This window comes from Lepidochelys olivacea (assembly GCF_965140295.1).
Source record: "Lepidochelys olivacea isolate rLepOli2 genome assembly, chromosome: 13".
Lineage (NCBI taxonomy): Eukaryota > Metazoa > Chordata > Testudines > Cheloniidae > Lepidochelys > Lepidochelys olivacea.
Genome location: NC_140423.1, coordinates 17,856,748 through 17,878,310, shown reverse-complemented (window position 1 = coordinate 17,878,310; position 21,563 = coordinate 17,856,748). Strand labels below are relative to the sequence as shown.

At 43.4% G+C, this 21,563-nt stretch overlaps 1 protein-coding gene across 3 annotated transcripts in view; it reads right to left on the bottom strand.

The window, feature by feature from the left end:
• PREX1 (phosphatidylinositol-3,4,5-trisphosphate dependent Rac exchange factor 1) overlaps positions 1-21,563 on the bottom strand; it is a 226,362-nt gene that overhangs the window by 152,142 nt on the left and 52,657 nt on the right. The window lies entirely within an intron of this gene.

Here is a 21,563-nt window from a genome sequence, read left to right as displayed (position 1 = left end):
AACAGTGTGATGCCACAAGTGAGTCAATAATTATTATTTAACCCTCCCTCTATTGGGGCACCTGGTGGCAACTACAGGGAATGTCAGGCTCAATTAAAGATAAGCCCCAAGTGGGGAGGAGCTGGGTGGCTAATCTAAAGAAAGGGCTTCCAGAGAGAAGGAAAAAGGGGATTGAGGGGTTGGGAGTCCTGATTCTGTCTCTTATGGAAGGACATGTCAGGGGAAAATAGGCCTTGGGGATCCTCTCCTGGGAAGGAGGTCTGGCAGGAGCAGGAAAAACTTAGAAGGGTTACAGGAGAAGTGTGAATCCCCGTGATGGGCCTGGGTAAAGGGGCAAGACTCCAGGGAGACAGGCCTGACAATTGGTATGCCAGCACTAACCTGCTAAAAAGCCTTCCACAGACTCCCTAAGGACTGCTCTACTGGCTTATCTTGGGTCTTTTCCACCAGGGAATCCAAAAGGCTTGCTGGTCAGCTTAGCCATGTTTAAAAGCAAGATGTAGGAAAAAAGCAATAGCGCATAGGAGATGTCCCTGTGAAACTTCTCACTGTATGAATTTTAGCAACTGGAGCAGAAAGAACACTTGAAAAGCTAAAGCATTTTGCTATTGTATGCCAGATGCACGTACACTCTAGTACCTCTTTATTTATTAAAAAAACCTTGGGTCTCCTAAGTTATGAAATGCTTTAAAGGTCAGTGCGGGTGGACCAGCTCCCATTAGGGATCTGCAGTGGATGTCCTGAAGGGGAGAGCTTAGTCTATCCTACCAACATCTGGAAGTAATAAATAAGGAGATCAGGGGAGAAAAATAGGGACACAGAGCAGGAGAACTCTTTGGAGGAACGTGAGGACACCTGATCAATATTTTCTGAGTTGTAGAATCCGCAAACTCCCAGTTTCTAATCTCCCTAAGGTTTCTTAGTCCTTCAGCATTTAGAGATAGATAAATGGGAGTTCTGCACAGCTTACTGCTTGGGCGTGTCTTTCAGATAATGTAAAAAACAAGGTTCTGACTGTGATGTATGGATGACAGAGATCCCTTTGCACCTTTCATCAGAGCAGGCTCTTCTCCCAGATTCCCCAGCCAGAGTTTCCCTTCTCTACAGGATGTGAGATGTGCGGGGTGCTCACTGTCGACCACATTGATGTTCTCCTTCCTCAGGTGTTTCTGCATGTCAGTGGTGCACACACATTTTTATGGGGCCCCTTTAGAGAGAAGGGGTGTCACAGAAATCTAAAATATTATTTATCTGTAAAAGCCAGGTGGTTTGGGCTGAGTTAGCATATCAGGGACAGTAACAAACCAGCAGCACAATCCCAGCTAATCACCCTAATTACACTAGACCTGCTATTTGTTGTTTTTCCCCTCCTTGGCTCCATGCCTTGTACAACAGATGATCGATCTTTATTTGAAATGTGCATGTTGATTGAACTCAGATAATTTTAAAGATATAAAAAATGCAGATCTCCATTCCTAAGGTGACAGCTCCGTTGCCTTTGACAGTGTCAGAGGCTCATTATCATAGTGTTAATTTACACAGCTTTAATCATGCTGTTTCTGATGCCTTGTCAATTATTGAACGTTCAGACAGACTGTTACCTCTCCTTCATTGTATCCCTTATGCTGGAGCTGTCAGCAATGCTTCTAATTACAGAGGGATTGTCACGAACCAAACTTCTTCTTTAGGGCAGAATTCTTAAAAGGCATACACCAAGAAGCGAGGAATGTCAGAAATCTGATGAGACAGAATTCATGGTCCTGATCATTTGTAGTTGTTACTTACAGATCCCCTGGCACATTCTGCAAGCTCAGTGTGCTAATCCTGCTGTCTAGCCAAATTTCAGCCTGGGTAATGAATTACACTGTGTGTACCTAGAACCTCTTCCCATTATCACTGTATTCACTTGTTTTAAAAAGGGGCTAAGTTTTTTTGTTTTGTTTTTTTAATTAAAAGAAAATAGATCACAATTTTTCTTACCGTATGGCATTAATTAATCAGCTCCTTCAAATATAGATCCTTCTTCCTCCATGGGAAATGATTAAATATTCCATTGTTGTACTTTATATAATAATCATTTTCATTTTGCTTGGCTAATTCATTTTTGAGATCTGAACACTGAAGCCACAGAAATAACCTGGATTTGGGGAAAACCAGTCTCCAGTGCTCCTTGGGTTTGTTATTTTTCCTGCAAATCCTTAATAATTGTGCAACATGGGGGGGGGGGGAATGTCTGAAATCCTGCTAGATGTGAAGGGATTTGATGGGCTCGAGCAACCTATCTAAACAGTGCTAGAATATTTCCAAGCACCATTGTAAACCAAATGTTTACAGTTATGGTTCATATTAAAAAGGTCTGCAGTTAGTTCACTTTTGAAGTGGAATTTTGAGAGGAACCTGCTAACCTTGAGATTGTTAGCAAACTAAGTTACAGATCACTGTACAGATAGTTGGCAGAACAAAGGGAGAGGACTGTAAGGGAGGCTGTAGCATGTTACCGCCACCCACCACCACCAAAAACTGGTCTGATCATATCCTACCTAAATGTTCCCACTTAAATGGCTTTCTCTGGGGACAATGCCAACTCGTCAAGATGGTCTGTCAACAGCCAAGCAAGATGATATATAAGGTCTATCATGACATTCAAGCCTTCTTTTGTCCTCTGCCTCCTCCAGGAATAGCAGAAGGGTTAGAGGGACAAGGTGGGGGAAGAAGGAGGAATGGCTTCACATATTATATAGGCCAAGGATCAGGAAGACACTAAAGCACATGCATAACTTTAAGCATAAATCTCATTAGCTTCGATAGTAGTTAAGCACTAGCTTAAAGTTAAATATATGTTTAAGTACTGTCCTGTAGAGGGACGTTTTCCTAAATCCGGGCTAAGTGAAATCTTGGCCATGGTCTGAAAGGTACTACAGCAATACGGATCTGTACTGTGTGGAATACACAATCACACATCTTTGCCAAGATTTCTGTATTTCATTGTCGTCTTCTCTCTCTTTGATTGTCCCAGTTCTGAAAGGTCTCACTTGTGTATTCCCACTGTGTGGTATGATCTTATCCCCCTGCCGTATGGTGGGGAGAAGCAGGCCTATACGGCTCCTGGATCTGGTAGTGTTAACAAGGCACTGGGAAGTCAGGAGCAAATTCCTTTCTTGCTGGGAGAGTCTCTCCACAGGCCTCACACAGAGAGCACCCCAGACCGCTTCCACACAGTCAGTTCAGGGAGGTCTCTGCAGGCAGCTGAAGCATTTGACTGCTGTACTCCTTTGCTTTGCATTGCTCCCAGGTGCACCCTATTCAACACAAGGCTGCCTCAGAAGTCCTTCAGATTAGGAATTTGAATGTCTGCATTATTGAGATGCCTGTGTTTCTAGTATTTGACACTTCCGGTGCCTTTTCTCCCTACTAGTCTACTATAATAATACTAGATTCTCTGGAGCCACAGGTTCAAATTTTGCAAGGATCCCCTTGCACTTTCCCTTCTCCCCAACAACCCATAGGTTCTTTGATACCCATACAGAGCTTGGAGGAGCCCCCCAACTTTCCCCTTGATACTTGCTTCTCCAAAGGCCCACATTACACGGGCTCCCCATTAGCAAGGGAGGCTGGATGTAGCTCATTCTAGAGGCCATCAGTGAAGCTCCTGGAATGATCCGGCATTGACCCATGTGATCAGTGGCCACATGGCTTCCTAAGAAACTGTCACAGCCAAATTTGTCTTGGATCAGCTGGGGGTGTTTTTTTAGTTAACTACAAGTTGAAGCCAATGTATTTGGAAACAGCACAGGTAGGTCAGATATGTCAATCAACAGCAACCCAAAAGGCTGGCAGGGAATATTGTTCAGCTAAGTAAAGATGTCCTATGGCTGATAAAGAAGGGTCTTCTGCATTGTTACTTGTTATGTACCTTAATGACCCACATCTGCATGTGTGTGTGTGCACATGCACACACATGTACGCTATACACAATAATCCTCCCAGTCTTCCCCTCTCTTCAGTTGTCCAACCCAATACAATAGTTTTGCTTTGGGAAAAGAATTGCACAGGAAATGTCAGGAGACTTTTCTCTCCCTTACCTCTCTCTAGAGAATCCTGCTTATTTTTACACTCTGTCTCTTTTGTACATTGTTTCCAGAGACCGTCTCCTACAGCTACATAAAACAACACACCCAGCCCACCATGGCAATTACTCACTCTGGGCCAGGGTACAAAGAATTGTTTAGGGAGAAGTATTTTTGGTTTGATTAGAAATCATTTTCTTTTGATGTCAAGGATTAGCTTTCATTGTTCTCAAGTCAAAATCTATTTTATTTTTGTTTGCCTTAAACCGAGGATGAAGAGCCAGAAACTCCTGAGATCTAATTCTATCCTTATAAAGACATTATCAGTAACCTGAAGCAAGTCACATAACTTCTCAGCCTTTACTTCTCCATCTGTAAAATGGGAACAATATAATTTGCCTGTGTCTTCACTGTGAGGATGCATTAGTTGATTTTGAGAGCAAAGTTCTGGGTGAAATCCTGGCTCCATTGAAGTCAGTGGGGCCATTGACTTAGATGGGGCCAAGATTTCACCACATATGTGTTATTGAGCATTAAACAGGCAGCCCAAACTCTGAGAAAGCTTCTAGTATTCTGACCATGCCCCCTTTGTGCAATCAACTATAACACACTGATGGATTTTTTTTCCACTTTGTTTCAATGCCTTTTTCTTTCTAGTGAACATATCAAATTTTTAGTAGTTTTTCCCACTTACTACCAAGCACCTTGAGTATCCACATTAGATGCATTTTATGAATTTTAAAATGATATATAAATATTTGGCTATAAGTTGAGAAATGTTTATATTTCAGACAGCTTTGAGGGTGGAGTCGTCAAACGGACTAATATAATTAGTGTAACAGTATGTTAGCCATCTGAGGCCTTCAAGGCTAGAGAGAGCGTGGTAGGCCAAAAATGAATCCTAAGCAGAAAATATCTTCAAACCATGTTGCTTTTACATTCTGTCTGACAGAGTATGCTGAGCGGACCAAGGGTGGGCCCAATCCTGCAGTCCTTACTTGGGCGAAATTCAGATTGACTTGAACTGAAATTATGAACACTCATCATCTCTGAAAATCAAGCCTTGTTTAGCTAACACTGGATAATTGAAAATGAAGGCACCCAAATGTAAAGGCCACTTTTGTAAATTTGGGCAGAGCTGGGTTAAGAACCTTCGAGTTCTTATTAGAAGCCTGCTCCAATCACTAGGTCGCACTCCCTGCTTGAATGGCTTGTATTCTTGCGTGACTGGATGGTGAAGGGTTTTGGTTTGGGAATAAGCTAAAACTACACATCCTTTACATTCAGTAACTCATTACTGCTGGCATGAAAGGGAACTCTGTATGGGGAAAATAAAGGAAGTATCTGGGAAGAGAGAAAATGAGTCTGTCATAGGAAAACAGAAGCTATCATACCTTCTGTTACCTGCTAACGATGAGAGAAATGTGTTGCAAATTTTATCAAATAGGCACTAAATCAAGGCAAGTGCTGTGTGGGGGGAGCACAAGTCCTTTTAACTCACAGATCCCTAGAAATGGACAGATACATCCTTCAATTGCCAGCTGGTGGAGATATAAAAGCTTAGGCATGAGGATCCTTCCATTCCTGGGATTTACTACATACTTTTAACTGAGAAACACAACTAGCCCTTCTGCAGGCAGATGCCGTTGGAGAAAGCTGCTTACTCATGACATGAGGAGCAGGTTTTGTGCTGGACTGAACTTGGAAACAGCTCTTTGCTCCTTTCCTTCTTTTTCACCCGTGAATGTGGTTCTCATTAAAGTGAGAGGACCAAGAATTCATAATAAATAATCATTTGAATTTCCTTTATGCCTTAAAACCTGAAGGGAACCAACCTCACACACTGTATACATACAGGGCTGTTTATGCAGCTAGCTACCTTTAGGGCAAAGAGGCAGCAGCCAACCAATGGAAGGCAGATGATCCACCACTGACATATGTGGATATTTTGTCCAAGGACACTAAAGGCAAACTCCTTCGCTGAGGGAACGTTTTGCCACAATCCTATTGCACCCCCATGGAGTAAACAGCATGGAAATCTGCCTTGATGGGAGGAAGGACTTATGTTTATTCTGTAGTTCTAGAGTGTAATCCCAACCAAGATAATAAGAGAGGTACCCTGTGTCCCGAACCTAGCTGACCGCTAACCATGAACATGTTTATGCCGGGCAATGCCAACCAGTCATGCCTGTGGCTTGCTAAGCGTTCAGACTCTCACTGCATGGATCTTCAGCCATCTCAAAATGTTCTGTCCTGATTAAAAGAGGTTCTAAAAAAGAGGCTGTGGATGTCTCACTGCAGGTATGTGATGCCTGATACTTTACCTGGACTGCATTCTCTAACAGCTGATCTTTCTCATCATTTTGATAGGAATTGCTCAGCAGTTGGCCTGCATGAACTACCCCCCAATAGTGAGAGCTGTTGCCATGCTTCTGAGATGGCTCTGCTGTCAAGGACTTGGCAAGTCACATTCCAGGAACAGAAAAAAATAATGAGACAATGTCATCAAAGATGGTAGAGATTTATGGCTCCTCTCACCATGTCAAGCAAAGGCTATTACAATCACCGGTTCCATATTCATCCTCTGGCGCATTGTTCATACTATGACCTTCAGATCATTGACTACTGAAAGGATGAGCCAACTGTGTCTTCTCCTGCTAAAGGTTTGTCAGTGGGAGGGGAATGTCCTATTGAACTTAGTTCACATCCTGTTCACTGTAATGAAGATGGAAATATCCTGACTGCAGACTAAGTGGATGTGGAGGGAACAAGATAGAATGATGACTCAGAGGTGATACCAGCTACTGGGACTTTGTATCCTGTGTTGACACTTCTAGAGGAGATTTCAAATTTGATGGCAGTACCAAAAAAAAGTTGCATTTATATTATATCTTTCATCAAAGCATCTCACAAGCATTTAATTAAATCTCACAACAATTTTGTGATGTAGATCCAACTCTGTTTGTACAGAACCTAGCACAGTGAGAATCTGGGCCAGGATTGGTGCTACTGGAATATAAATAGTAATAATAGGTAAGTGATACTATTGAAATGAGGTACAGAAAAGTTAAGCAACTTGCGCAAAGCAACATACCAAGTCAGTGACACAGCTAAACACTGAACCCAGGAGTCTCATCTCTCTGTCCCCTGATATAACCATTAGGAAAGACTCCAGTTAACCTGCTCTTTCAGTATTCTACAGGTATATCAAAAGATCCCAGTGCAGAAAAATGCTGATAATATTAATGATTATAAAAATCTTAGAAATCTTGGACTCAAACCTTTCAGCCTGCACAGTTGCAAGCACATCTGTTCAGCACCTTAGTGCTGTCGAAAGCAGTTCTCAACCTTTTTCCTTCTGAGCACCCCCCGCCCCCAACATGCTATAAAAACTCCACTACCCACCTGTGCCACAACAAATGTTTTTCTGCATATATAAGCCAGGGCCAGTGTTAGGGGGAGCATGCAAGGCAATTGCCTGGGCCCCTGCCACACAGAGCCCCACAAAGCTAAGTTGCTCAGGCTTCAGCCTCAGCCTCAGGTGGTGGGATTCGGGGACATGGGTTTCAGTCCTGTGTGGTGGGGCTTTGGCTTTCTGGCCTGGGACCCAGCAAATCTAATGCCGGCCCTGCTTGGTGGCCCCTCTGAAATCTGCTCGCGGCCCCACAGGGGATCCTGGACCCCTGGTTGAGAACCACTGATCTAAAGAACAGTTATCGACTCTTCTGCAGCTTGATTCTGAGTTATTCCACCGGCCTTTCTTTCTGCAAGAGGGCTCTGTGGCTGCAAGTTATTGTGAGCTAAATCAGTTCTGTAACTGATACATTTGTATGCTTTTCTCCAGTGGGAGAATTTCCTCTGCAAAATAACATCTTGGGAGAGAATGGGTTAAAGGGCAGCATACTCCTCTGGAGCTACGTCTACACTTGAAGTTAGGGTTGTGATTCCCAGCTTGCTTAGACATACTTTCACTAGTTCTTATCAAGCTAGACGGGTAAAAATAGGAGGGGAGCCACAGCAGCACAGGAAGCATTGAGTAGCGGCATGGGCTAGCTGCCCCGAGTACATACCCTCAGGGTCCAGGTGGGTTTGGTCTCAGAGCAGCTAGCCTGTGCTGCCACTCATCACTGCCCATGCTACCCTGGCTACACGACTATTTTTAGCACATTAGCTCGACAAGAGCTAACATAAGTACATCTATGCGAGTTGGGATTTACCCCCCTAACTCCTCGGGAAGACACAGCCTGACAGTGAAGGGTTTTTTCTAAAAGAGACAGGCCTCTTCTGTCTCAATAAACTGGGAGACTGCTGATTTGATAATTATTCTGAAGTTGGTCTGAGATTTATGTTTACATTCTAGTTTCCCATCCCTTTGCCTCACTTAGGGCTCTCTAAAAGGAGTACTTGGGGCACCTTAGCGACTAACCAATTTATTTGAGCATAAGCTTTCGTGAGCTACAGCTCAGCAGCTCCCTCTTCCTGGGATCCACTGAGACTCTCAGCCAGCCAGTAAAACAGAAGGTTTATTGGACAACAGGAACACAGTCCACAACAGAGCTTGTGGGTACAACCAGGACCACTCAATCACGTCCTTCTGGGGGAGCAGGGAGCTTAGACCCCAGCCCTGGGGTTCCCTGTGTTCCTCTCCCCAGCCCCAAACTGAGCTGTAGCTCACGAAAGCTTATGCTCAAATAAATTGGTTAGTCGCTAAGGTGCCCCAAGTACTCCTTTTCTTTTTGCGAACACAGACTAACACGGCTGTTACTCTGAAACCTGTCATTAGGGTTCTCTGGCTCTCCCTTTTAAACCAAAACCAAAATCCGTGCTTAGATATTTTTAAAAGTGGAAAAACAATGGAAAGATGGAGAGAGTCAAATTCTAAATCATTTCTCTTCACTATTTAGTGTAACGGGTGAGTGTGAGTGTTTGTGTGTGTGTGTGCAAATCTCAATATTTTTCTTGGTTTCATTTGTGGAGTGAACACACACACACACACACAATGCAATCAACTGCCATCTTCCAAAACCAACAGCTGCACAGCCAATTAGTCCCCCTATAATACTCAAGCAGATGCTTAGACTGCCAAGGACAAGTTTTATAGGAGAAGTGAAAGTTACTGAAAGCTGTTGGTTGTTCCTTTGCAAAGATAAATGCAGAGAGTAATTTACCTGCTGGGTAGATTTCAAGTCCAACACTTTTACAGGGTGGTCTGATGGACAAATCGGTCCCAGAGTATTAAACTTTCCAAAAAGATGCTGCTTTAAAAAAAAAAAAATTACAGCCTTTACAAAGGGCTTCAATGCCTTGTTGGAACAGCTTTGTGAGAAGCATTTAAAGGCTTACAATCCCTTTGATAATCTCAGAAGAGTCTGATTTAACTTTAATAATGCCAAGAAGAGACCAGCATGTCAGGAAAGGAAACTTTGCTTATAACTGCTTCTTTGCCAAGTATTAGCCACAGCTACAGTGCAGATTTCTCAGTAAGCAACACAGAGAAACACTGAAACCAGGGCTTGGTAAAAATAAAACCACACCACCAACAACCTGATCCTTTGGCCAAAACCTGAGCTGAAACTTTCTTCTGTACTGCATTTAGTTAATTTTTTTCTCATTATTTTTCATGTTCACACATCTCTGCTCTTTGGGGTTCCAAATAGAAGTGAAAGGACATGACAATACCACAAGAAATAACAGATTTCATACAATTTCCAGCCAGAAAAGCATTACAGGAGTAACTGGGTAGGGTTTAGTGGCCTGTGACGTACAGAAGGTCAGCCTAGATGATCTGGTGGTCCCTTCTGGCCTTGAACCCTGACTGCAGGAGATTATCCTGCTTTAACTGTATTATTATGTACAGCTTTAATTATAGTACAGTTAAAGTGGTACAACTAATTCAGAGTGTCCATGCAGACCCTTACACCACTTTAACTAAATTGGTTTAAAATCACACCCTAAATTAAACCAGTGTATCTCTGCATTTAGACAAGCCTTTAGAAACCCATTAAACATAAAAATGAAGATTTGCCAGCTAATCTATTTGGACTGACCCCATAGCTCAGTAGATTTCACAACTACAGGAAACACAGAGTTGTGGTTAATCTTTGACATCTCACAGCGCAGGGAAGGGGGCACCCCCTTCAAAGCTCTGGAGTAGCTATGGTTGAAAAGTAGATTTATACTGGAGATTGTCAGTCCTGCTGTCCAGCAAGAGTGTCAGGTGTGGCTAGTGTGGTGATGGCTGGTGAAGAAGGATATCACTGAAGAAAATACGACAGCCTCAATGGCTGGGATTTGGCTGGCAGTGGAGAAGCTCCTTGTACTGTACATTTGGGGTGATAGAAGGTTTCCATCCCAGTTGTACTCCCTGACTGTGAGCTAAAGCCACTATTTTGATAATTTGGAGAAGGGACAGAAGAAAGGTCCGAGGCTGGCATTGGGAGAGTGGCGAGATGAGGAGAGACACAATAGGAGGTGAGATGGGAAGTGGTCATACAGTCATACATGAGAACAAGACATTTAAACTTAATCCAGTAGGCAGAGGAAGGGAGTGGAGTGGAGTGATTAAAAGTGCATGTGAGTAGACAAAGGGAGTGGGTGACGAGGTCTGTATGATGAGCAAGGGGGATAATTTTGGACAACTGGTGCATAGTGATGAGAAGATCAAAGAGGCCAGAGATGAGGCAGTTACAGTAATCAAGGTAAGGACATGTGTTTTGACCTTTAGGATGAAGAGGAAGGGTCAGATTTTTCAAATGTGGAGAAAGAAAGGGACAAGATTTAGGGTCTGTCTACACTTGAAATGCTACAGGGGCATGGCTGTGCAACCGTAGCATTTCAGTGTAGACAGTAGCTATGCTGACAGGAGGGGTCTCCTGTCAGTGTAGGTAATCCACCTTCACCTCTTGGGGTTAGGCCTGCTTAACTATGTCACACAGGGGCATGGATTTTTTAACTTTTTAGTTAGGCCTGGTCTACCCAGGAAAGTCACACCAGTTTAACCTAAGGGATGAAGTTAAACTGATTTAATTAAATAGGTGCAAACCTCTGAGTGGATGCTCATAGACTTGTCCCTGGTAGACTTCAGCTAAACCGAAATTAGAACAAACTAAGGGCAGGTCTACACTGCAGCTTATGTGTACACTACCAGGGTAAGTCGACCTAAGTTACACAACTCCAGCTACATGAATAACGTCTTCACTAGACTCACTAAATCGATCCCTGGTGCGTCAATCACCAGAATATCGATCTGGCAGTAGTGTAGACTAGCCTCAGAGGTGTGAAAAAGACACCCTCTGAGCAATGCCAGTTACAGCGACCTAAGCGCTATCCACACCAGCCCTATGTTGGCGGGAGACATTCTCCTGCCGACATAGCTTCCGCCTCCCGCAGAGGTGGAATAATTATGTTGGCGGGAGACGCTCTCTTGTCGGCGTAGAGTGTCTTCACCAGCTGTGCCGCTGTAGCACTTCTAGGGTAGACCTGCCCTCAGCATGTCCACAAAAGGGATTGCACCAATTTAACTGATTCTGGTTAAATTCACACCTAAGGTTAGACCAGTGCAACTCTGTGAATGTGTGAGGAGGTGGAGAGGGAGTCAGCAGTGACCCAGAGGCTGTGAAACAGGGAGGAGGGAAACAATTCAGGAGAGAAACGTATACCATTTTCTTTCAGGGTCATAGGAATGAGCAAAAAAACAGCCTAGGTCCACCCCCAGCTCATCCTGTCAATCTGTGCTGCAAGTCTCAGTCAGAGTGCCAGCTCCTTTGAACCTTTGTTAGACTCTCTGACATTTGCATAACATTACCTACAGCTCTTTTGATTCAGGATTCTGCTTTAGGCCCCCTTTCAGTGATTGCATTAACCTATTCTCCTGTACTGATTGCATTGACACTGACTCCTAAAGGGCACTGACTCAGACACTGGCTTGCTCTGTGCATGGGGTGAAATCTGGGAAGGTATTTTAAACCACCAGGGTACATGATTTTAATGCTTCAGTGTCAAAAACGTCAATGTAGGCAGAGCAACACAAGTCCTTGCTCTTGAACAGCAGTCACCCTAATTGACGCAACCCACAAACTCTCTCAATAAAAATACAGTTCTGTTTCCTCCTTTCTTCCCAGTGCTGTTTTGTTATTCATTTAGGGCCAGCTGTTGCTCCACTTACACCAGCTGACGATCCATCCTCTTGTAAGCGATGAAGTGCAAGTTTGCCTCAGTCCTGGAATCTGTAGGGCACCCAAAGCTTTGTTCTCATTCATTTCACTTGCAGAATAATATTGTCAGAGATACAGGGTTGGACTTTGGGCTTGTATCTGGAATCAAACTCCCCAAAACTGTTTTAAGAGGGGGCCTTGCCAGTTGTTTGAATGCTCTTAAAGACACTGTATCTCTCTCTCTTCCTGCTGACGGAGAAATAATGACAAGATCAGACTGGTACTCTGGGATTTCTGATTGCTTCTAAAGAAGCTGCCACATTAAACAATGCTATCAGAGCTTACTTCTCCAATCCCCTCCTGAGAAGTATTCACCAGCTAAAGGGAACACCAGCAGTTTTAAGTCTCTTTCACAAAGAAAGAAAAGCTCCATTACCAAAGTGTCACCCAGCAGCATTAGCTTTCACTGACCCAGAAGCATCAATTTTACATTACAGTAACTATAGAACGACTAGGCAGGTCTCCTAGTGCAGGCGTTATTCTTAGCAGCGTGTCTGCACATAGGAAACTTCTTTTGATGGCTCACATGCTTCTCTTTATTTTTAAAGGCATATCAACCAAAAAGTACTTACAGATCAGCCCTGACATAAAAGCCCCAGGATGCCTGACAATTAAACACAAGCAAAATTTGCAGCAGATCAGAGCAGTTAAAAGCAGAAGCAGATGTATTATGTATATTTAAATTTCATTTTAAATGGGACACAAAATTGGACAGCACAGATGTCAATGGGAAATGAATTTCTGCTCTCAAGAGGCATGGTTACAAAATGTCCCAAGGTTATAACCTACTACAGAACAACCTGGTGATTCTAATCACAATGCACAAGAAGGTACATCAGCTAAAAAAATGCTTGTCAGATGCATATGAGGCTCTTAAGTCATTGCAGCCTGGTGTAATTAAAAGAACCTTGAAATCAATCTGAAATGTTACAGGCAGCCGATGCAAAGATTTCAGAATTGCAATGATCAAGGTCTTTGTTCCTAAGGAAACCACCCCTTCATCCCCTTCCTTTCATTAACATCTCCCTGAGAGATGTCAGCTCTGAATCCTTCCCAAAGCATTCAGGGACTCTCAAGCACTGGAAGCTTGCCTAGAAGGCTTGTAACCAGTCCTGAGAGGGAGGGGGGAGACTCCATCTCCAGGGAACTGAGATTTGCTTGGCTATCGAAAATTCAATCACCATGCTAGGAATATAAATCCATGGGAAGACTTGAGGGATGTGGGTGGAAGAAACCATGCCACCACTAGCCACAATGGGCAAGAAGCTAAGTCCCTTAGGCCCAGACTGATGGTGTAATAACCACATACTTCATATATTTGCCTTAGCACAATAATTCACAGTCCAGGAGTTAGGCCAACTGTCTATATTGCACTGCTTGTTTCTGAAACTCAGCTGTTGTAGTCACACCGTCTGCCCCAAAACTTATTTATATTAGTTATCTATGGCAATAGATCTGGCTTTGTGAAAAATAAAAACAGAACTGTGCCCTAAAAACCAACATAGAATTATGATGCAAAGGCCATTGTGTCCAATGCCTGCCCCCGCAGAGCCTTCAGGTCAGGGCTGCTATCCCCACACTGAGCAAAAAGGGGTTCTGACTCACCATTATCGTTAGAATGCAAATCTCCCCAGGCTCATAAGCAGAGCTGGTTGGAAATTTTCCGACAAAAAGGTTTTTCATCAGAAAATGGTGATTCAACTAAACGAAAACATTTCACAGGAACATATTGATTTTTGTCACCATTTTTGATGAAACTTTTATTGAATTGTTTCAATAAGTCAAAGTATTGCATTTTGACCTTATTCTGATATAATATAATATAGAAACAAAGTACGTCAACTTTACTGGAAAGACGTGTTTCGATATGGTCATTTTGACATTTCTGAGAAACTTTAAAAAATTGATTTTTTTCATTCTGGTTTGGGACAAAAGGAAATTTTGAACTGTCGGAATGTCCCGCAGAAAGGGGAAGCCCCTCAGTCTGCACAATCACAATACCCTATTGCATGTTTTTGAACTAGAAAGAGATGCGGCTCTCTCAGATTTGTTCATTCATTCAGGGAAACCTGCAAGGCTGTTGGATACAGGGTTTGTCAAACATGAAATACTGCCCATTCTTCAACCTGCCACCTAATGGTGGAGACCAATTGAGTTTAGTGTCCAAGAATCTGTTGGTAAAAAAATCTCTGTTAAAAATGTGTGCATTGACTGAAACTTGCAGCAGTCCTTTAGGTGAATGATCACTGGCAATATATATTGTAACTGCACTTGAAAAGAGATTTAGATTGATTTATAATTGTAATCTGGGGTTTTGATGAGAGCTTTGTATTGATGTTACTAATGACTGAGGTTCTTGTAATAAGCAAATGCAGCTGCCCTTGACAATGGCCGACAGGTCTCTGTGGGAGAGGAGAGGCTTGTATAGTGAGGTTAATGAGGTTAGTCTGGAATGAAACTTGAATTCTGTAAAACAAGCAGAGGAAGACACGCTGCCTTGTAGTGCTCTGCATGAATGCACGCTCAGCATATCTGCTAGAGAAGACTTCCATGTCTAAAGAAACATTGTCAGGCCTCAAAATAGGTAGGTTTTTTAAAGAGAAAAACCAGGTTTTCACTAAATCTAAGACCAGTAGAAACTTTTCCATATTTTTTTTATTTAGTTGAAAATAGTTTAAGTCTATACCAGACTGGAAAGCAATACAATCCCAATGTTCAATTTATTATTGTTATTATTTATTAATTATTTTCCAGGTGCATGAATGCCAGACAGTAAAACTGACTAGGTTATTTTCAATATGCTAACCTCATTGCAAAGATCAAGGAAATGCTAAAAATAAACAATAAGTATAAACAGTGACAGGTACATTATATTTTAATAGTCTTTAAGTTTTAATAATCTACAATTAATTAACAGCTAAGCAAATAATAATTACATAGGATAGAAAGTGATGTGAAGACTTTCAAAAACAGAAGCCTAACTTAAAGTTGCCAAGACCATATTTAAACACCTACCTGATTTTCAAATGTACTGAGCAACCAGCAACTTAGCATGGGAGCTGACGGGTGTTGGGCACTTCTGAAGATCAGGCAGGTACCCAAATATGGATTTAAATCGTGGCTGGGGTTTGTTTTTGTTTTTGTTTTTTAAAACATGGGACCTGATTCTGGTCTCTCTTCCAAGCTCCGTTCTTGTGACTTGCCATAAAAGGCTGCTGGACACACAATACGAATGTTATATATATATATATATATATATCCTCCAAATCGGTTAGTAATTAAGATTGCGAGTTATCCTTTGAAGAAGCCAGATGTGCTCACGTCACTTTATCATTTTGCTTTGTTCATGTTGCACCCATAAAAACGGTCTCATTCAAATCACTGTCCATTGTGAACATTGCCACTGGTTTAGCAAAATCAGACTCAACTCCTGGGACCTTGTTTCCAGAGGAAATCGGAGAGCATCAGAGACCCACCGAGGAGAAGATGCAGTCCTCAGAAAGTATCTACCCTCATGCGATATCACACATAATCGCATTCTTGACAGGGATCTGTACACAAAAGTGCCCAGCTTTGCTTCATGCTCCTGTTGCTTTAAGAACACATGGGAGAGCCCCATTACATGGAGAAATGGGAATGAGACAATGTCAGGTGCCTCATTTTGGATTAGAATTTCACCAGCAGCAAGACCAAAATGAGCGGGAGGTAGAGTGAAGAGCAGCTCTCTCTGATAGGACAGAGACACAGATAACAGTCAGATCTCCAAAGAGGGCTCATCCTGCAGGCGAAGACAAGGAGTATCGTATCAGAATGACCAGCTGATCAGTTTGGAACTGCGCCGATTGGCTGAACATTCAGTGTTGCTTTATAGCGTCTCACCCTCACATATTGTACTTTGAGGCATTCATTGTTCTGAAACAAGGGTTGGTTGATTTTCTGTCAGGTTTCATTCTTATCTGCAGGGCAGTTATAATACTCACCTGAGGCTACACATGATGCAAGTAACAAATATGGGCGGATACATCCTGCTATTTACCATTCATACAAAGTATGTTGCTACATCTGTGAATCAATTAGAGTACACAAAAGAGGGGCCTGGATGGTTCAGGGGACTGGTGATGGTAGACAACTCTACAACTGGTCACCAGTTTGAATCCAGCTCAGATTGGTAGTGCCCGAAACTTATTATCTGACAGCTAATTGGTGTCCTGTGTGAAAAGAGAGGAGTGGGTCTCAACCCAGTTCCTCCAAAGCCACCACCGCAGTTGGCACTAATTAGCAATTGTGTTGGTAATCTCAGCAGAGAGACCAAGGATTGGACGAGCCATTGGAAGTGCCAGGTTTCAGAGTGGTAGCCGTGTTAGTCTGTATCAGCAAAAACAACCTTAGAGACTAACAAATTTATTTGGGCATAAGCTTTCGTGGGCTTTCATTGGATGCATGGAGTGGCCACTCTCTTACCACTTCAAAAGTTACTTTTCCTCCCTTGGTATCCTGCTGTTAATTGATTTAACACATTAGACTGACCTCACACTTGGTAAAGCAGCCCCCCATCCTTTCATGTATTTATACCTGCTCCTGTGTTTTCACTCCATGCATCGGATGAAGTGGGTTCTAGACCACGAAAGCTTATGCCCAAATAAATCTGTTAGTCTCTAAGGTGCCACAAGGACTACTCGCTGTTTTTTTATGGAAAGTGAGTCATCCTTAGAGATCATCCCTGGAGGTCAGAGTTCAGGTATATTGGTCTGGTAGGGTGAGGGGAAGCTTGTTCTGCTAAACTGTGCTGTGCTGTGCTTGGTGTGGGGATAGCAAGGCTGTCAATCTATCACCTCCACCCACACTGAATACAGGGATATGAAATGGTGAAGGCAGCAACAACCCGTAACTGTCTGTTTAGGGAGATGTTTTCTGAGCTGGGCCTGACACACTCCCGTAGAGTTATTAAAGAACTGCCTAACTCCTGCAGTTAATACTACATCTCTTAATGCCGCTGCAATTTCAGCAATGTGTTTGCTTTCAAGCCATATACAAACAGAGAGAAGGAAGCTCACGCTGATCCTTAATGGTGCTGTAGAGGTAAGTTTCCAGGCCCAGCTAGAATTACAATATTTTGTGGAATTTAACACTTCTGGAAAAGCTGTCACTCTAGTGACACCTGTAAAAACCAAGCCAGGCATTCAGCCCACCAGGCATCACAGCCCTAAGCGTACAAGCAGACAGCATGGAGTGGAGAAGCATCGCCGGAGTGAATAGCAACCATGCACACATTGCAACACAACTGCCCTGGTCTCACCTCTGCTTTCAGCATTCTTTACAGACAAGCAAGTCAAAAATCACCTCCACTGTCATGTACTACTCAAAAATCTAATTGGCTTGATTCCTCACCAGGTCGCTCCAGGTTACACGAGTGAAACTCTGTTGACCCCAGGGGAGTCACACTGGAGTAATGCAGTGGTCAGTCATGCCTTGCATATTCTGTTCCCCATGCAGACCATGATCACTGACAGACTAATAGTAAACATAAAGCAGCCAAGTCAGCTCTTGCTCCATTAGAAATACAGGGAGGGACAATAATACATATTCTCCCACCACAAAAGGACAAACGCTGGTTGGGCTAAATGTTTTGAGCCAGATTCTACTCTCACCTATGCTGGAGTAAATCTGAGTAATTCCAATTACAACTGAGAACTAAATCTGACTCTTTAAAATTTAGCCTCTACAACCGAAGGATAAAGAGTAGTTTAGGCCCTGAACACCTTTCAAAGGCTCCCATCTTATAGAGAGAGGCGGTTGTATGGCCTGCTGATTTCTCCCTCTGCACTCCCTCAGGATTGTCCCTGATCCTCTCTCTCAAAGGTTTTATGTAGATGAGAGTTTGATATCTAGGGCCTATAGCCCACTCATCAATGTCTTTTTAACCCCCCTCAAAAGTAAATCTGACAAAAATCCCTTGTATTCTGTGCCTAATTTACTCGAACAAAACAAACTTCACCAGCATTTCCAGGGTTAATCAGATGTCCCCCCCTTCCCTCCTGCACTCTACACCCTTGGGAACTGCTTTACAGCCCTTAGGAACCACACCTCTAATTTAGGGTTAGCTGCTTAGGATGCTCTGGCACCAGAACTCCTTCTATTTCTATCACGGCTTGTGATGTGGCATTAAATATGCATATGTGAGTCTAAAGCATTGGCACTTTGAGGACAGCACCACCCACTACATCTGCTTCAGCAATCAGGCCACTCTGGCCTGCTTGATAAGGTGCTGAACCATCTGATGGTGGCCTTGTGTGTATCTTACCCCACCCCCTTGTGAACTCTGATCTAGGAGGCTCAGTGGGAAATCTATAATGCCAATGAGGAGCAGCATATCTTTGGCAGCTCCTTTCCAGGGACACTAGGTTCATCAGCAGAGGTGAGATGGGGAGCGAAAAATCCAGTGTGGAGAAAGAGCGTGCCAGAAAAGCTTTAGACCACTCAATGCTCTAAGCCCCATTTACAGCCTTCTTAGGGAGCTATATCCAGTCCTCCTCAGCAGGATGGACAGGCTGCTCCAAGAAGGAGGCAAAAGAGGAGAAAATAAACATTTAACCAAAAAGGGTTAAACACCGAGGGCTGTAAAATTATCCTTTGCACGTCTAGCTTGCTTTTCCTCATAGAGAGCTCAAATCACTTTCCTCTAGACACAATGATTGATGAACTCTCAAATGCCCCTTCTGGGGACGGAGGGGGCATTATTATCCTCCCTACACAGAGGGGGAAACTGAGGCATGGTGAGGGGCCATAACTGGCCTCAAGATGCCTAGTGACTCCCTGGCAGAGTTGAGAACAGAACCTGGGAGTTTTTGGCTGCCAGTCTCACTAAATTAGCCACAACACCCCACGCCTTTCTCACTACCTCGTAGCTTTATCATAGAGATTATAGACAGGAAAGGTCTAATAGGTTACCTTCTTCCTCCCCCAGTGTCATGGCCAGTACAGTTCCACGATACCAAGGAATATTAATTATTCATTCCTACCATCAACAAACACCAGCCAGAGAAGTGCTGAATGTCAGCACGCTTGGAATTGAGGCTATCTACAAAATCATCCTGCAGGCTGCGAGGCTATTGGGAATCCAAAACACCTTCTTTGCACTGGTCAGCTGCTGAAACTGCTCATGAAAACCTGGGATCCATCATCCATGTACATGAGCAATGGGACGAGAAAAGGGAGAAGAGGGCTCTTTAGGATGTACGGGCAACCTCCCATTTATCAGGGATTTCATTTAACCCTAGGAAAACAGTGAAATGATAGTCGGTGAACTGACGGGTTAATGACGGGGGAAATGTGATTGTCCCATTTTTCTCCCACTAAAAGCAATTTCTAAGTGTAAAAATCAAAGAAGTTTTGTAAGAAAATGACAATGACATGTTAGGTTAGTGCTGTGTGTCCATCTGCCAGTTACGTCATCATCATTCTTTGTTTGTTTAGCACCTACGATGTGCCTGACGCTGTACAGCATGCAGTATGAAGGCATTCCCTGCCCTTAATTACAGTCTAAAGAGAAGCTGGGACACATTTAAGGTCTTGTCCAGCACACTGTAATAGAAAGATTCCCACTGATTTCAGTGGGTGTTGGATTAGGTCACTCACTGCACTCAGCTGTAATCTTCCTTTTTCTATTAAGGACCAAAGCCTACTTGGATAGTGACCAAAGCTCTTTCATAGAGGCGAAGTACTGAATAAGCCATGGACCTGAGACACATTGACAGGGTGTGTGTGTGTGTGTAACATAAAGAGAAACAGAAATCTATAAGTACAGAAATAAATAACAACAGAAGGATTTCACTGTATGTATCACCTTCAAACTTGTTACTGCTCCCACTGAAGTCAACAGCAAAAATCCTAGTGACTTCAGCGTGGGATCAGGGGTAAGCCCTTTGTCCTTTCTGTCTATATTTCGCATAGATTGTTAACTGCGCTGGGCAGGAATTGAGCCCTAAGCTGTGGGGGCTCAGTAAACAATAATATCTTTGCCGACACAGCTTCCAGCTTTGTGTGTGTTGCCCAAGCCCGCTACAGAGCAAGTTCCTAAAAAAATCCCCCCCCTTGTGTTCCTGAATGCACTGTGATATGGTGTCCATGACAAAAGAAACCTGAGGAGAGTCCAAGCCTTTTAGCAGCTCTGCACTGCACCTGATCCATGTAGAGAGAACTGACTATCTGCCAGAACTCTCTCCTGGAGATTTGCTCCCATTTTATTCCTGTGAATTTCTATGAAAGCATCTCCCTGCGCTGCCGCTGAATAACATTAGATAACAGATGAGCGACAGTGGGTGCCAGGGGAGCTCCATCTGACAGTGGCTAAATGAACCCTCTGCCTGGCTTCAGTTTTCAGAAGTGGATTTGAGATATTAGAACTACACAGATTTAGACATGAAAGGCTCAGATCATTTTAAAAAAAACCCGCATGTGTCATAAAAGCCAAGAATGTCATATGACTCCGAAAGGACTGGAACAGAGCTAATTCTCCAAGCCAAATTCTGCTCCCACTACCCCAGCAAAAGTCCAGAGTAACTTCCCTGATTTCAGGACTGCTTTCATGGTCCACTCTCTGCTCTGTTGTTTTGTACCCGGTCAAGTCAGCTGCTGCACAGACAGTTTTCACCAATTATTTTTTCTTGAGTGAATTCTAGTGCCAATGAAAGGAGCTGGATTCACAACTCTGGAGACTACGTCTTCTAATTGCCCATATAACAGGGGCCATATAGCCAGGGCAGCATTGTTGTAAGCATCCCCATGGCATGCACCCTGCAGATTGCCCAGCCAATCTGCAGCAACCCTGATCAGAACTTCAGGATGAAGGGAGGCTACTCGTTTCCATGCCCACAACATGCCTGGCCTCTCTGGTGCAACTGCCAACAAGGGAGACAATCAGGGCCATTTATGATGGAGGTCTGATAAGATGGCCATCTCTTCCCAGAGAACTGGACTAAGACAACTAAGCTCAATGTACACATGGGCCACTTGAGCAGGCATCAGATGGTAACAGCTATCGACCACTAATGAGCTGGGCGGATAGTTTTCATCGATGTACCCTATTTGGGTGCGCCTTCATCTCACTTATCAACCCAAAGGGATGCAAAACCCCTGGATGCCAGGAAGAAGTATGGAGAACTTGCTGGATATGAAACATGAGTAACACACAAAATGTATAACACACATACAGACTCGTGGTTCCATTCACCCCCAACAAATCCACACCTGAGCTAAGTGCAAAGCCCAATACACAGCTTATACA